The sequence below is a fragment of the Heptranchias perlo genome, unplaced genomic scaffold (assembly GCF_035084215.1).
Source record: "Heptranchias perlo isolate sHepPer1 unplaced genomic scaffold, sHepPer1.hap1 HAP1_SCAFFOLD_163, whole genome shotgun sequence".
NCBI lineage: Eukaryota > Metazoa > Chordata > Chondrichthyes > Hexanchiformes > Hexanchidae > Heptranchias > Heptranchias perlo.
In genome coordinates, this window is record NW_027138892.1 from 522,138 (window position 1) to 537,699 (window position 15,562).

Sequence of the window (15,562 nt, forward strand, 5' to 3'; positions counted from 1 at the left end):
TTTGATGGAATATTTGGTTTTATTTCATGCATCAAAGATTGATGTTTTCCTGCATTCGATGAGCAAGAGAGGCAGAAGACAAAAACGATACCGTGATTCGGATTCGAACCGAGGTTGCTGCGGCCACAACGCAGAGTACTAACCACTATACGATCACGGCGCCACACCACAACTGGAACTGCTCTACTTGTAGTATTTATAAAGCTCCTTTAAGGTAGCAAAAGATCCCAAGGGGCTTCACAGTCACGTTTTCAAACAAAATTTGACACAACCACAGAAGGAGATATTAGAAGAAAATACTGCCGATGCTGGAAATTTGAAAAAAAAAACAGAAAATGTTGTAAATAATCAGCAAGTCAGGCAGCATCTGTGGAGAGAGAAACAGAGTTAACGTTTCAGGTCGATGATCCGTCGTCAGAACTGGAAAAGGTTGAAGATTAAACAGAAATTGTGCACTTTGATTGATACTTCACGTTATTCACATCTTACACTCGCAACACCTCCGGCCGCCAATCAGGACTTTGCTGATTTGAGCAGAGTTCAGCGAGCAATGCAAAATTCATCCACAGTGGCTTCGGATTGGACCGAAACCCAGGACTTCTGGATGAATATAATGAAGGAACCAACACATCAAACGGTAAATGCAATAATGGCGCGGATGGGATAAAAACCATGCGTGGAGAGAGAGGTCGAGAGTGAGCATGTGGCGGCGCGTGGCGTTGAGCGTGGATCTCAGGAAGCGGCGGGAGCAGTGGTTGGAGGAACGCTGAATATCATGGAGATATCTGGAATCATGGGTGGATCCGAAACATGAAGGGTGGAATTTAAGTTGGAATCCACGTGGAATAAGTCGGAGCCGGACACAATTGCTGAGGAAGGAGATGTGTCTGTGAAAGTGAGTTTCAGTAGAAACCTGATCAAACACTCTCTCTTCAGCAGCACCGACTCTCTCTACTTCAGAGCTGTCCTGGTCCGCAGTTCCATTTCATCCTTCGCCTCATCCGGCGCTTTAATGAAAAAAACTTTTTTCCTTCCTTTCAGATGTCAAGGACCGCAAGTTTCAACAACTCTTAGATTCCAACACCCCTCCCGATCCTTCTTCCCCTTCACTTTCCTCTGACCCCATCCCTCCCTCCAATCTCTTTGTCGTGTTTTCACCATTCCCTCTGACCTTCCCCTCTCTGACCCCGAACGTCAGTCCTCAGTAAAAGCCTCAGCTTCATCCCCTTACGCCCCCACCTCAATGAGTTTCGAGCTGGACTCGATGCTGAGCTCTTCTTCCATCACCTTCACCTCCGCGCCCATTTCTTTGGCCAGGAGTTTTCCCCCCGCACAGCGGACCCTTTCTCCCATCTTCAGAATTCCCGTTCCACCTGGACCCCTCCCTCTATCCTCTTACCCTCTCTTGAACTTTTCATTGCGAACTGCCAGCGTAACATCGACCGCCTCAATTTCTTTACTCCCCTCACTCACTCTGACCTCCCTCCCTCTGAACTCGCAGCACTCCGTTCTCTCGAGTCCGATCCTGACATTGTCATTAAACCTGCTGACAAGGGCGGCTCTGTTGTTGTTGTGAGGTGAACAGACCTCTACCTAGTGGAGGCTGAACGCCAACTCTCCAATACCTCCTCCTACCTTCCCCTGGACCATGACCCCACCACCGAACATCAAGCCATAGTTTCCCAGACCGTTACTGACCTCATCTCCTCTGGAGATCTTCCCCCATGGCCTCCAACCTCACAGTCTCCCAACCCCGCACAGCCCACTTCAACCTCCTTCCCAAGATCTCCAAACAGGACTGCCCTGTAGATCCATCGTCTCAGCCTGTTCTCGTCCCACGGAACCAATTTCTTCCTATCTCGACTCTATTTTCTCTCCCCTCCTCCAGTCTATTCCGACCTACATCCATGACTCTTCCGACATCCTCCGCCACTTAAACAGTTTCCAGTTGCCCAGCCTTAACTGTCTCCTTTTTTTCCGTGGACGTCCAGTCCGTCGACACCTCCATCTCCCTCCAGGGCGTCCTGCGGGCTCTCTGCCTCTTCCTTGAACGAAGGCCCAACCAGTCCCCATCCACCACCACCCTCCTCTGCCTGGCTGAACTTGTTCTGACATTGAACAACTTCTCCTTTGACTCCACTCACTTCCTCCAAATAAAAGGTGTTGCTATGGGAACCCTTATGGGTCCTAGCTATGCCTCCCTTTTTTGTGGGATACGTGGAACATTCTTTGTTCCAGTCCTACTCAGCTCCCCTCCCTCACCTCTTTTTCTGGTACATTGATGACTGTATCGATGCCGTTTCCTGCTCCCGCCCTGAACTGGGAAATGTCATCAAGGTTGCTTCCAATTTCCACCCTTCCCTCGCCTTCACACGGTCCATCTCCGAACCTTCCCTTCCCTTCCTCGACCTCTCTATCTCCATTTCCGCGGATAGGCTGTCAACCAATATCTATTATAAGCCCACCGACCCTCACAGCTACCTTGATTGCACTTCCTCCCACCCCGCTTCCTGTAAGGACTCTATTCCCTTCTCCCAGTTTCTCTGTCTCCATCACATCTGTTCTGACGATGCCACCTTCCACACCAATGCTTCCGATAAGTCTTCCTTTCTCCTCAACCGATGATTCCCCTCCACTGTAGTTAACAGGGCCCTTGACCGTGTCCGTCCCATTTCCTGCACTTCTGCCCTCACCCCCTCCATCCCAGAACCATGACAGGGTTCCTCTTGTCCTTCCTTTCCACCCCACCAGCCTCCACATTCAACGTACCATCCTCCCCCATTTCAACCACCTCCAGCGGAATGCCACCACCAAACACAACACCCCCTCCACTCCCTTTTCAACATTCTGAAGCGACTGCTCCCTCCTCAACACCCTGGCCCACTCTTCCATCACCCCCAACACCCGCTCTCCTCCCACCGCACCTTCCCATGCAACTCCTGCCCTTTCACCTCCTCCCTTCCCACCTCCCAGGGCCCCAAACATTCCTTCCAGGTGCAACAGCGATTTACTTGTACTTCTTTCAATTTACTGTACTGTGTTCACTGCTCGCAATGCGGCCTCCTCTACATTGGGGCGACCAAACGCAGATTGGGTGATCGCTTTGCTGAACACTTCTGCTCAGTCCACAAGCTTGACCCTGACCTGCCGGTCACTTGTCATTTTAATTCCCCGTCCCACTCCCACTCTGACCTTTCTGTCCTCAGCCTCTTACACTGTCCCAATGATGCTCAACGGAAGCTCGAGAAACAGCACCTCATCTTTCGATTAGTCTCTTTACGACCTTCTGACGTCAACATTGATTTCAACAACTCGAGATCATAAACAGTGCTCCCATTTTTTCGGAGACCAAGTGCTGATTATGGTTCTAATGTTGCCATTTACAGCTCCTCTAGACCCATCTTTTGTTTCTTTACTTGTCCAATTACCACCCTCCTTGCCTTGCACCATCATCCCTTTTGATATTTAATCACTCCTGCCCTCCACCCTATCAGAGACCTTCCCTTTTGTTCTTTCCTCCCCTCCCCTTGCTCCCCCATCCCTTTTCCTGACTTTGTACTTGTTTAAAAACTGTTTAATCTTCAACTTTCTCCATTTCTGACGAAGGGTCATTGACCTGAACCGTTAACTCTGTTTCTCTCTCCACAGACGCTGCCTGACTTGCTGACTATTTCCAGCATTTTCTGTTTTTATTTCAGATTTCCAGCATCCGCAGTATTTTGCTTCTAATATCTCCTTCTGTGGCTCGCTGTCAAATTTTGTTTGAAAAAGCTCCTGTGAAGCCCCTTGGGACGTTTTGCTACGTTAAATGTGCGATATAAATGCCCGTTGTATTTGTAGTTGTTGTTGTTGAAACTGATTAAAGTTTCTCTGTCACCCAGTGTCCATGTCAGTGTTTCTGTCAGTCTGCAGCAGAAAGTTATCGGTTGATCAATGGCGATTACAACAATTATTCATCTTTCACAGAGTTTCATTAATTTCCTGTAATTAATGTAATCAGGTTCTTGTCGCTACAACCTCAAACTTTAGCTCGGTGAATTAATGGTTTAGTTTGTAACAAGTCGTGTTACCTGCGCAAAGCAGGCGCACAGGAGTTCCAAATCCACCCTCTCACCACCATAAGATCATAAGACCATAAGAGATAGGAGCAGGAGACGGCCATTTGGCCCTTCGAGCCTGCTCCGCCATTTAATGAGATCATGGCTGATCTGATTTTTACCTCAACTCCACTTTTCCGCCTTTTCCCCATATCCTTTGACTCCCTCGCCACTCGGCAATCACATTAACTGAACTTTACTCTGGCCCAGTGTCACCGCGCTGAAATCACGTCTTTCTCCGGCAGATGATTTTAACATCAGGGTTGCTGGTTTACGAGTGAAAAGTGATCCCGCTTCACTCTAGGGGCATTGGACAAATTTGTAGATGCCGTGTAGTCGGTGCTGGGACCACTGCTTTTCTTGATATATATTAATGACTTGGACTTGGATGTTCAGGGCACAATTTCAAAATTTGCAGATGACACAAAACTTGGAAGGGTAGTAACCAGTGAGGAGAATAGTGATAGAGTTCAAGAGGATTTAGACAGGCTGGTGGCATGGGCGGACACGTGGCAGATGAAATTTAACGCAGAAAAATGTGAAGTGATACATTTCGGTAGGAAGAACGAGGGGAGGCAAAATAAACTAGAGGGCACAACTCTAAAAGGGGTACAGGAACATAGAGATCTGGGGTATATGTGCACAAATCGTTAAAGGTGACAAGGCAGGTTGAGAAAGCCGATTAAAAAGCATACGGGATCCTGGGCTTTATAAATGGAGGCATAGAGTAAAAAATTATGGAAGTCATGATGAAACTTTGTAAAACACTGGTTTGGCCACAACTGGAGTATTGTGTCCAGTTCTGGGCACCGCACTTCAGGAAAGATCTGATGGCCTTAGAGAGGGTGCAGAAGAGATTTACAAGAATGATTCCAGGGATGAGGGACTTACGTTACGTGGACAGACTGGAGAAGATGGTGCTGTTCTCCTTGGAATGATTCAAAATCATGAAGGGTCCAGACAGAGCAGATAGAGAGAAACTGTTCCCATTGGTGGAAGGGTCAAGCACCAGAGGACACAGATTTAACGTGATTGGCAAAAGAACCAAAGGTGAAATGAGGAAAAACATTTTTACACAGCGAGTGGTTAGGATCTGGAATGCACTGCCCGAGGGGGTGGTGGAGGCAGATTCAATCATGGCCTTCAAAAGGGAACTGGATAAGTACTTGAAAGGAAAAGAATTGCGGGGCTACCGGAATCGGGCGGGTGAGTGGGACCAGCTGGATTGCTCTTGCATGGAGCCGGCGGGGACTCGATGGGCCGAATGGCCTCCTTCCGTGCTGTTGCCTTTCTATGATTCTAGGATTCTAGTGGGCCAAGTAAAGGATCAGGGCAGATAATACCGAGAACAATTCAAAAAGAAGCACAAGTTGATGAAACCAGCGCTGGTGAAAATGCTGGGTGGATATTAAAAGGATGGGCCGTGGGAGGGGCTGGACCGCTATTCTGCAACAATTTGAGGCGCTGCTTATTGCTGTGGTTTGGGTTGTGTTACCACAGCTGAGGTGTGGCGCCGTGATCGTATAGTGGTTAGTACTCTGCGTTGTGGTCGCAGCAACCTCGGTTCGAATCCGAGTCACGGCATAACTTTCTCACCTCTTTTATCCTCTGCCACAAATACTGATAGAATGCAGCAATATATCAATCTTTAATATATATAAGAAATATTTTTTGTTGGTGGCGAAAACCTATCCATTCCGTCAAATCCCAGCACTCTCACATGCCTGTACTTGATGTTCCACAGTTCAAACCCGCCTCTTCTCCCGGCTTTTTCTTTCTTCCATAGTCAACAGGCCGCCTTTACTTCCCTCCTTCCATTTCATGGACACTTTCCTGCTCCATTGCCGACTCTAACATTCACTTTCACGATCTCACGCCTTATAAGTTTGTTCTGCTCCGACCGCTGTTTCTATTGGGCACATGTCCCATTCGCACCAATGTTCATTTGTGCCTTGAAACCAGTCGATACATTTCGATCTGCGTGACCGCTCGACAGACAAACACGACGAAAGCAGGGCTGGTCTCTGGAAAGACAGCCGCCCGAATGTTCACGAAATTTACTTGTGGAATCTTGTGATCCAGGGGATGGTAACTGAAGAACTGGTTTTTGTTTTAATGCTTGTTGGCTCTTTTCTCTCAGCAGTTGAGTTGCGTGAGCGACGGGCAGCGCTACAGAGCTGCGAATGGCGGTTGAAAGGTGCACATTTGGCAAGTTGGGGCGGTGCAGTAAGATCGGAAGTGTTCCGCCTTGATCTTAATAGTTCTGTTGAAATTTGTGATTGAATCAAGTAGAGGATAAATGTAAAGAGCGCCTGTGGGGAAAAAGGAGCGATTACAGGCCATGAGTGAAAGGCCTTTCAAATTCTCGTGGCGCAGGACGCTGTGTGCGGAAACGGCAGATTTTAAAGCGCGTGTGTCGGAAAGTAAAGTGCGATCTTGTGTGTGAGAAGAGCACAAGAAAGTTGTGCTTGAAGCTGCGCCCTTGAGGCAAGTTGCAGGTTGTCAGGAAAACTGCTATAGTGAAAGCTCAAAAATAAACCCAGAAACCGCTGGCAACACTCAGCAGGTCAGGTAGTATCTGTGGAGAGATACTCAAGTATTTATCCAATTCTCCTTTTAAAGTTACGATTGAATCGAGCTCCACAATCCGTTACGGCAGTGCGTTCCAGATCATAACAATTCGCTGTGTCAAAAAAATCTCCCGATTTCCCTTCTAGTTCTTTTGCTAATTATCTTAAATCTGCGTCCGTTGGTTGCCGACCCTCCCGCCAGTGGGTGAAGTTTCTCCTTATTTACTCGATCAAAACCCCTCTTAATTTTGAACACGTGGATTACTTCTACCCTTAACCTTCATTGCTCGAAGCAGAACAATCCCAGGTTCTCGAGTCTCTCCACACAACTAAACCCCATCCCTGGTATAATTCTGGTAAATCTCCTCTCCATCCTCTCCAAGACCTTGACATCCTTAATAAATTATCGTGCCCAGAATTGGACACAATACTTCAGATGAGGCCTGAACAATGATTGAAAACGTTTAACATCACTTCCTTGCTTTTGTACTCGATTTCTCTATTATTATGTTTATATGCTGTTTTAACGGCTTGAACAAATCGTGCTGCCACATTCAAAGATGTTGATGAAAATTACCAGGAACACATTGAGTCAGCTCACTCGGCTCAGGCCCAGGACTGAGCCTCGGCTTTTCTTGCTCCGTGGCTCAGTAGCACACCTCGTGAGATCAGCTAACTCAGTCCAGGCTGGAGATGCTGCCTGACCTGCTGAGTGTTTCCCGCATTTTCTGTTTTTATTATTAATATAACCTGAGCTCCTTCGAGCGTTTGTTGGTCGATTCACTGATAAAGCTGGGAATTGAGGGGAAGCTGGTTCATGGCGAACCCCAGCTCTGAATCACCCCGGCAGAGAGTTCAAGGAATGTTTAATATAAATGAGATTCACCGACAGTATCGGAAAATCTCTCCTTGATGGTCGGACTCATTCTCCCGAAGTGAGGAATGAGCGGGAGGTGCAATTCCACCCGGGGTTATATTTTATTCAAACAGGATGACCCGAAGGCCAGGTTGATGTGGGGCCGAAATAGCTCAGTTGGGAGAGCGTTAGACTGAAGATCTAAAGATCCCGGGTTTCGGCAGTTTTGGATTATGTTGTTTCTTCTTCTTTGGGCCGATTCTCGAACATTTATTTACACTGCCATTTTTACCCGACACTGAACGGTTGGGGATGGAATAGAGAGACATCAAGGATGTCTGTATTTAGCTTTTATTTCTCTATTTCCTTCTGCCTTTCTCTCTGGATTTTGTCTCTCTCGGTGCCCGATGAACATTTGATTTGATGCATTTGTCCTAAACTGATGCCTTTTCCACATCTCAGGGCGGTCAGACACGCTCTGTCTGTCTGTTACTGATTGTGACCATTAACGGGAACAGGCCGCGAGTTAAACATTTATCAGCAAACCGCCAGAGAGATAACACAGCGGGAATAAAACACATTGCCTCACATTGTTAGACACCGAGTGACACAGATTGTAATGTGTGTCAGTAAACAGACCCGGAAAACAGAGTCCGAGAAAGGAAAGAAATAGAGAGATTGAAAAGAGTCATAAGAAGCAAGAAAACCCTTTCTCCACCCCAACAACAACAACAACTTGCATTTATATCGCGCCTTTAACGGAGTAAAACGTCCCAAGGCGCTTCACAGGAGCGATTATCAAACAAAATGTGACACGGAGCCATATTAGGAGATATTGGGACAGGTGAGGTAGGTTTTAAGTGACTTAAGGGAGGAGAGAGAGGTAGCGAGGCGGGGAGGTTTAGGGAGGGAAATCCAGAGCTTTGGGCCCAGTCGGTTGAAGGCACGGCCGCCAATGGTGGAGCGATGAAAATCGTGGATGCGCAAGAGGCCTGAATTGGAGGAGCTCAGCGATCTCGGAGGGTTGTCGGGGTGGAGGAGGTTACAGAGATAGGGAGGGGCGAGGTCATGGAGGGAATTGAACACGAGGATGAGAATTTAAAATTTGAGATGTTTGTGGACTGGGAGCCAATGTAGGTCAGCGAGCAGAGGGGTTCTCCTCCTGAACGGTGGTTTGAATGTTTGGGGGGCGGGGCTGTGATAAATATCGAGATTTAATATAATGATCCCACTTTTCAACTACCCCGAATTATTACAATGCTGACCTGGAACAATCTAGAACATACCGCAAAACAAGACATGAAGATCAATGGTCACTTGTGCGAGGAGTTTAAAAGATTCTTCTACGAAGGAGAAGGCTCAAGAAACGGACTGTGAACATTTCATGATGGTCTATTTATTTGTGGCCAGAGAGAGGGATGGAGTCGGTGACGAGGGAACGGAGTTTGTGCCAATATTTAGTTGGAGGAATGTTTTTCTCATCCATTACTGGATGTTGAAAAAGCAGTGTGAGAAATCAGAGACAGTGGAGGGGTCGAGACAGGTGGTGAGGTCGAGGTGGGTGTTATCAGCGTACATGTAGAACCTGACATTATGTTTTCGGATGATATCGCAAGAGGCAGCATGTGGATGAGAAATAGGTGGGAGTCAAGGATAGATCCTTAGAGAACTCCAGACGTAATGGTGCAGGAACGGGAAGAGAAGCCATTCCATTTGATTCCCTGGCTACGATTGGAGAGATAGGAATGGAACCAGACGAGCTCAGTTTCACCCAGCTGGAAGACGGAGGAGAGACACTGGAGGAGGATGGTGTGGTCAACCATGTCAAAGGCTGCAGACAGGTCGAGAAGGATGAGGAGGGATAGTTCACCACGGTCACAGTCACAGAGGACGTAAATTGTGACTTTGATAAGGGTCTTTTCAGTATTGTGGCAGGGGCGGAAAACTGATTGGAGGGATTCAAACATGCAATTGCGGTTGAAATGGGCACGGGTTTGGGAGGCGACAACACGTTCAAGGACTTTGGAGAGGAAAGGGAGGTTGGAGATGGGCATTATCGACCTGGATCTGCACTTTCATGGAATATATATTTGAAACGCGAGGACTCTATGTTCATTCACAGCGTCTGTGCCGTTCTGTTGAGTGTGCACTTCCATTCCTTGTTTTTCCTCATAAAATATATTATCTCATAATTTCCACATTAAATTCAATTTATCAACTGTCTGCACCTTCTATTAACTTGTCTATAGTAGAATTACATAGAATTTACAGCACAGAAACGGTCCATTCTGCCCAAATGTTCCATGACTGTGTTCATGCTCCACATTCCCACCCTTCTTCACCGCACCCTATCAACATATCCTCTATTCCTTTCTCCCTCATGTGTTTGTCTAGTTTTCCCTAAATGCAGATATGCTGGTATCCTCAACTATTCCTTGTGGTACCGAGTTCCACATTCTAAGAACATAAGAAATAGGAACGGGAGGAGGCCATGCGGCCCCTCGAGCCTGCTCCACCATTCACTCAGATCATGGCTGATCTTCGACCTCAACTCCACATTCCCCACCCGATCCACATGTCCCTTGATTCCCTTAGAGTGCAAAAATCTATCGATCTCAGACTTGAATACACTCAATATCCACAGCCCTCTGGGATAGAGAATTCCAAAGATTCACAACCCTCTGAATGAAGAAAGTCGTCCTCACCTCAGTCCTAAATGGTTGATCCTTTACCCTGAGACTAAGACCCCTAGTTGTGGATTCCACAGCCGGGGGAAACAGCCTCTCAGCATCTACCCTGTCGATCCGTCTCAGAATTTTTCATGTTTCAATGAGATCACCTCTCATTCTTCTTAACTCCAGCGAGTATAGGCCCATTCTACGCAATCTCCACTCATAGGACAACCCTCTCATCCCAGGAATTAATCTAGTGAACCTTCATTGCACCACAACTAAGGCATGTATGTCCTTTCTTAGATAAGGAAACCAAAGCTGCACACAATGCCCCAGGTGTGGTCTCACCAAAGCCCTGTATAATTGCAACAAGACTTCCTTACTCTTGTACTCCAACCCCCTTGCAATAAAGGCCAACATACCATTTGCCTTCCTAATTGCTTGCTGTACCTGCATGTTAACTTCTTGTATTTCATGTACAAGACAGCAAAATGAACATCAACATGGAAACATGGATAATTTATGGCACAGATGGAGGCCATTCAGGCCATCATGTCTCTACAGGTCGTAAAAGAGCCACCCCGCCTAATCCCACTTTCCAGCACTTGGTCCGTAGCCCTTTAGGTTACGGCAATTCAAGTGCATATCCAAGTACTTTTTAAATGTGATGATGGTTTCTGCCTCTACCACCCTTTCACGAAGTGAGTTCCAGAACCCCACCACCCTCTGAGTGAATTTTGTTTTCCTCAGTTTATCTCTAATCCTCCGACCAATCCCCTGCTAAATGGGCCCTCTGCTAAGGGAAATAGGTCCTTCCTGTCCATTCTATCCAGGCCCCTCATAATTTTATACACCTCAATGAAACCACACCTCAGGCTCCTCTGTTCCAAAGAAAACAACCCCAGCCTGTCCAATCTTTCCTCATAGCTAAAATTCTCCAGTCCTGACAACATCCTCATAAATCTCCTTTGTACCCTCTCAAGTGCAATCACATCTTTGCTGTAATGTGGTGACCACAACTGTGCACAGCACTCAAGCTGTGGCCTAACTAGTGTTTTATACAGTTCTAGCATAACTTCCCTGCTCTAATATTCTATGCCTCGGCTAATAAAGGAAAGTATCCCGTATGACTCCTTGACCAACTTATCTCCCTGTCCTGCTACCTTCAGGGATCAGTGGACACGCACTCCAAGGTCTCTCTCTCCCTCCACACCTCTCAGTATTCTCCCATTTATTGTGTATTCCCTTGCCTTGTTTGACCTCCCCAAATGCATTACCTCACACGTTTCTGGATTGAATTCCATTTGCCACTTGTCTGCCCTCCTGACCAGTCCACTGATATCTTTCTGCATTCCACAGCTTTCGTCCTCACTATTAACCACACGGCCAATGTTTGTATCATCTGCCAACTTCTTAATCATGCCCGCTACATTTAAGTCTAAATCATTAATATATACCACAAAAAGCAAGGGACCTCGTACTGAGCCCTGCGAACCCCAATGGAAACAGCCTTCCAGTCACAATCCGTCAACCCTTTGCTTCCTGCCACTCAGCGAATTTTGGATCCAATTTGCCACTTTCCCTTGGACCCCATGGGCTTTAATTTTTGTGACTAGTCTGCAATGTGGGACCTTGTCAAAAGCCTTGCTAAAATCCATGTGGACGACGTCAAACACACGACCCTCGTCGACCCTCCTTGTCACCTCCTCAAAAAATTCAATCAAGTCAGTCAGACAAGACCTTCCCTTAACAAATCCATGTTGACTGTCCTTGATTAATCCGTGCCTTTCGAAATGACGGTTCATGCTGTCTCTCAGAATTGATTCCAATAATTTGCCCACCATCGAGGTTAGACTGACTGGACTATATTTACTTGGTCTATCCTTTTCTCCATTTTTAAAGAACGGCCAACTTTAGCAGTCCTCCAATCCTCCGACACCATGCCTGGAGCCAGGGACGATTGGAAAATGTTGGTCAGAGCCTCCCTTATTTCCTCCCTTGCTTCTTTTAACAGCCTGGGATACATTTCATCCGAGCCTGGCAATTTATCTACTGTCAAAGATGCTAAACCCCTTAATACTTCCTCTCTCATTATGTTTATCCCATCCAATATTTCACATTCCTCCTCCTGAACTACAATCTCTGCATCGTCCCCCTCTTTTGTGAAGACAGACGCAAATTATTCATTGCGAACCATTCCCACGTCTTCCACCTCCACGAATAGGTTATCTTGTTGGCCTCTAATAGGCCCTACTCTTTCCTTAGTTATCCTCTTGCTCTTTATGTATTTATAAAACATTTTTGGGTTTTCCTTAATTTTACTTGCCAGTATTTTTTCATGCCCTCTCTTTGCTTTCCTAATTTCCTTTTTAATTTCACCAACGTTTAATTATTTCTCACCATTTAAAACATATTCTGTTCTTTTATTCTTCCCATCAAAGTGAATAACCTCGCATTTCCACACATTGTACTCCATCTGCCGCCTTCTTGCCCACTCACTTAACCTGTCTATATCCCTTTGCAGACACGTTGTGTCCTCCTCACAGTTTACTTTCCCATCTTGCTTTGTATCGTCAGCAAACTTGGACACATTGCACTCGGTCCCTTCATCCAAGTCGTTAATACAGATTGAAAATAGCTGACAACCAAAAACGGCCGGCATTGCTCTCTGTTCAGTCAAGAGGAACTTCCCTGCCTGGAAATTCGTCCCAGCCTTGTTGAGGTGCAACACGTCCATCTTGTGCAGGTCTTTAATATTAATCAATACACAATGAGGCCCTGGGAAAGCGAATAACTCTCCACAGATGTTGCCTGATCTGTTGAGTGTTGCCAGTAGTTTCTGAGTTTATTTTCGAGCTTTCACTGCAGCAGTTTTCCTGACAATCTGCAACTTGCCTCAAGGGCGCAGCTTCAAGAACAACTTTCTTGGGCTCTTCTCACACACAAGATCGCACTTTACTTTCCGACACACGCGCTTTAAAATCTGCCGTTTCCACACACAGCGTCCTGCGCCACGAGAATTTGAAAGATCTTTCGCTCATGGCCTGTAATCGCTCCTTTTTCGCCACAGGCGCTCTTTACATTTATCCTCTACTCGATTCAATCACAAATTTCAACAGAACTATTAAGATCAAGGCGGAACACTTCCGATCTTACTGCACCGCCCCAACTTGCCAAATGTGAACCTTTCAACCGCCATTCACAGCTCTGCAGCGCTGCCCGTCACTCACGCAACTCAACTGCTGAGAGAAAAGAGCCAACAAACATCAGAAGAAAAACCAGTTCATCAGTTACCATCCCCTGGATCACAAGATTCCACAAGTAAATTTCGTGAACATCCGGGTGGCTGTCTTTCCAGAGACCAGCCCTGCTTTCGTCGTGTTTGTCTGTCGAGCGGTCACGCAGATCGAAATGTTTCGACTGGTTTCAAGGCACAAATAAACATTGGTGTGAATGGGACATGTGCCCAATAGAAACAGCGGTCGGAGCAGAGGAAACTTAAAGGCGTGAGATCGTGAAAGTGAATGTTGGAGTCGGCAATGGAGCAGGAAAGTGTCCATGAAATGGAAGGAGGAAAGTCAAGTCGGCCTATTGACTGTGGAAGGAAGAAAAAGCTGGGAGAAGAGGCGGGTTTGAACTGTGGAACATTAAGTACAGGCATGTGAGAGTGCTGGGATTTGATGGAATATTAGATTTGCTTTCACGTATCAAAGATGACTGCATTCTATTAGCATGAGAGGCAGAAGACAAAAGAAGCAGCGCACAACACAGAGTACGAACCACTATACGATCACGGCACCGCATCCCACCTGTGCAAACATAGTCTGTACTATTTACCTTTAACGTAGCAAAACGTCCCAAGGCGCTTCACAGCAGCGTATTTAAACAAAATTTGACACCGAGCCACAGAAGGAGATATTAGAAGCAAAATACTGCAGATGCTGGAAATTTGAAATAAAAACAGAAAATGCTGTAAATACTCAACAAGTCAGGCTGCGTCTGTGGAGAGAGAAACAGAGTTAACGTTTCAGGTCGATGATCCTTCGTCAGAAATGGAAAAGGTTGAAGATGAAACAGTTTTTAAGCAAGTACAGAGTCAGGAAAAGGGATAGGGGAGGGGAGGAAATAACAAAAGGGAAGGTCTCTGATAGGGTGGGGGACAGGAGTGATTAAATAACAAAAGGGGATGATGGTGCAAGTCAAGGAGGGTGGTAATGGGACAAGTAAAGAAACAAAAGATGGGTCAAGAGGAGCTGTAAATGGCAACATTAGAACCATAACCAGCACTTGATCTCCGAAAAAATGTGATCAGTGTTTATGATCTGAAGTTATTGAAATCCATGTTGAGTTCAGAAGGTTGTACAGAGCCTGATCGAAAGATGAGGTGCTGTTTCTCGAGCTTATGTTGAGCTTCATTGGAACGGAGTCGGAGGCCGAGGACAGAGAGGTCAGAGTGGGATTGGGACGGGGAATTAAAATGGCAACAGACCGGAAGCTCAGGTTCACGCTTGTGGACCGAACGGAGGTGTTCAGCAAAGCTATTACAAATAAATCGCTGTTTCACCTGGAAGGAATGTTTGGGGCCCTGGAAGGTGGGAAGGGAGGAGGTGAAAGGGCAGGTGTTGCATCTCCTGCGCTCGAGTCGGAAGGTACCGTGGGGAGGAGAGCGGGTGTTTGGGGTGATGGAAGAGTGGACCAGGGTGTTGTGGAGGGAGCGGTCCATTATGAAGGCTGAAAAGGGAGGGGAGGGGAAGATGTTTTTGGTGGTGGCATCGCGCTTGTACGTGGAGGAAATGGCGGAGGTTCATACATTGAATGTGGAGGCTGGTGAGGTGGAAGGTAAGGACAAGGGGGACCCTATCATGGTTCTGGGAGGGAGGGAGGGGAAGAGGCAAGGGCAGAAGTGGAGTCAATAGGACCGACACAGTCGAGGGCCCAGTCAACTGCAGTGGAGGGGAATCCTCGATTGAGGAAAAAGGAAGACAGATCGGAAGCATTTGTGTGGATGGTGGCATCATCAGAACAGACACGACGGAGATGGAGAAACTGGGAGAACAGAATAGAGTCCTTACAGGAAGCGGGGTGGGATGAAGTGTAATCAAGGTAGCTGTTGGGGTCGGTGGCCTTATAACAGATATTGGTTGACAGACCATCCCCGGAAATGGAGATAGAGAAGTCGAGGAAGGGAATGGAAGGTTCAGAGATGGACCATGTGAAGGCGAGGGAAGGGTGGAAATTGGAAGCGAACTTGATTGGGGCGAGAGCAGGAAGTGACATCGATGTACCAGAAAAAGAGGTGAGGGGAACTGAGTAGTACTGGAACAAAGAATCTTCCACGTATCCCCCAGAAAAAGTCAGGCATAGCTC

The 15,562-nt window shown here is 46.8% G+C and overlaps 1 protein-coding gene and 1 non-coding gene across 3 annotated transcripts in view; both read left to right on the forward strand.

Annotated features, from left to right (window-relative positions):
* Nucleotides 1-15,562, forward strand: part of LOC137309379 (ferritin heavy chain, oocyte isoform-like) — a 176,879-nt gene that overhangs the window by 70,601 nt on the left and 90,716 nt on the right. The window lies entirely within an intron of this gene.
* Nucleotides 5,610-5,681, forward strand: trnah-gug (transfer RNA histidin (anticodon GUG)). Its single transcript has one exon. It is a non-coding gene; the product is annotated as a tRNA-His (tRNA).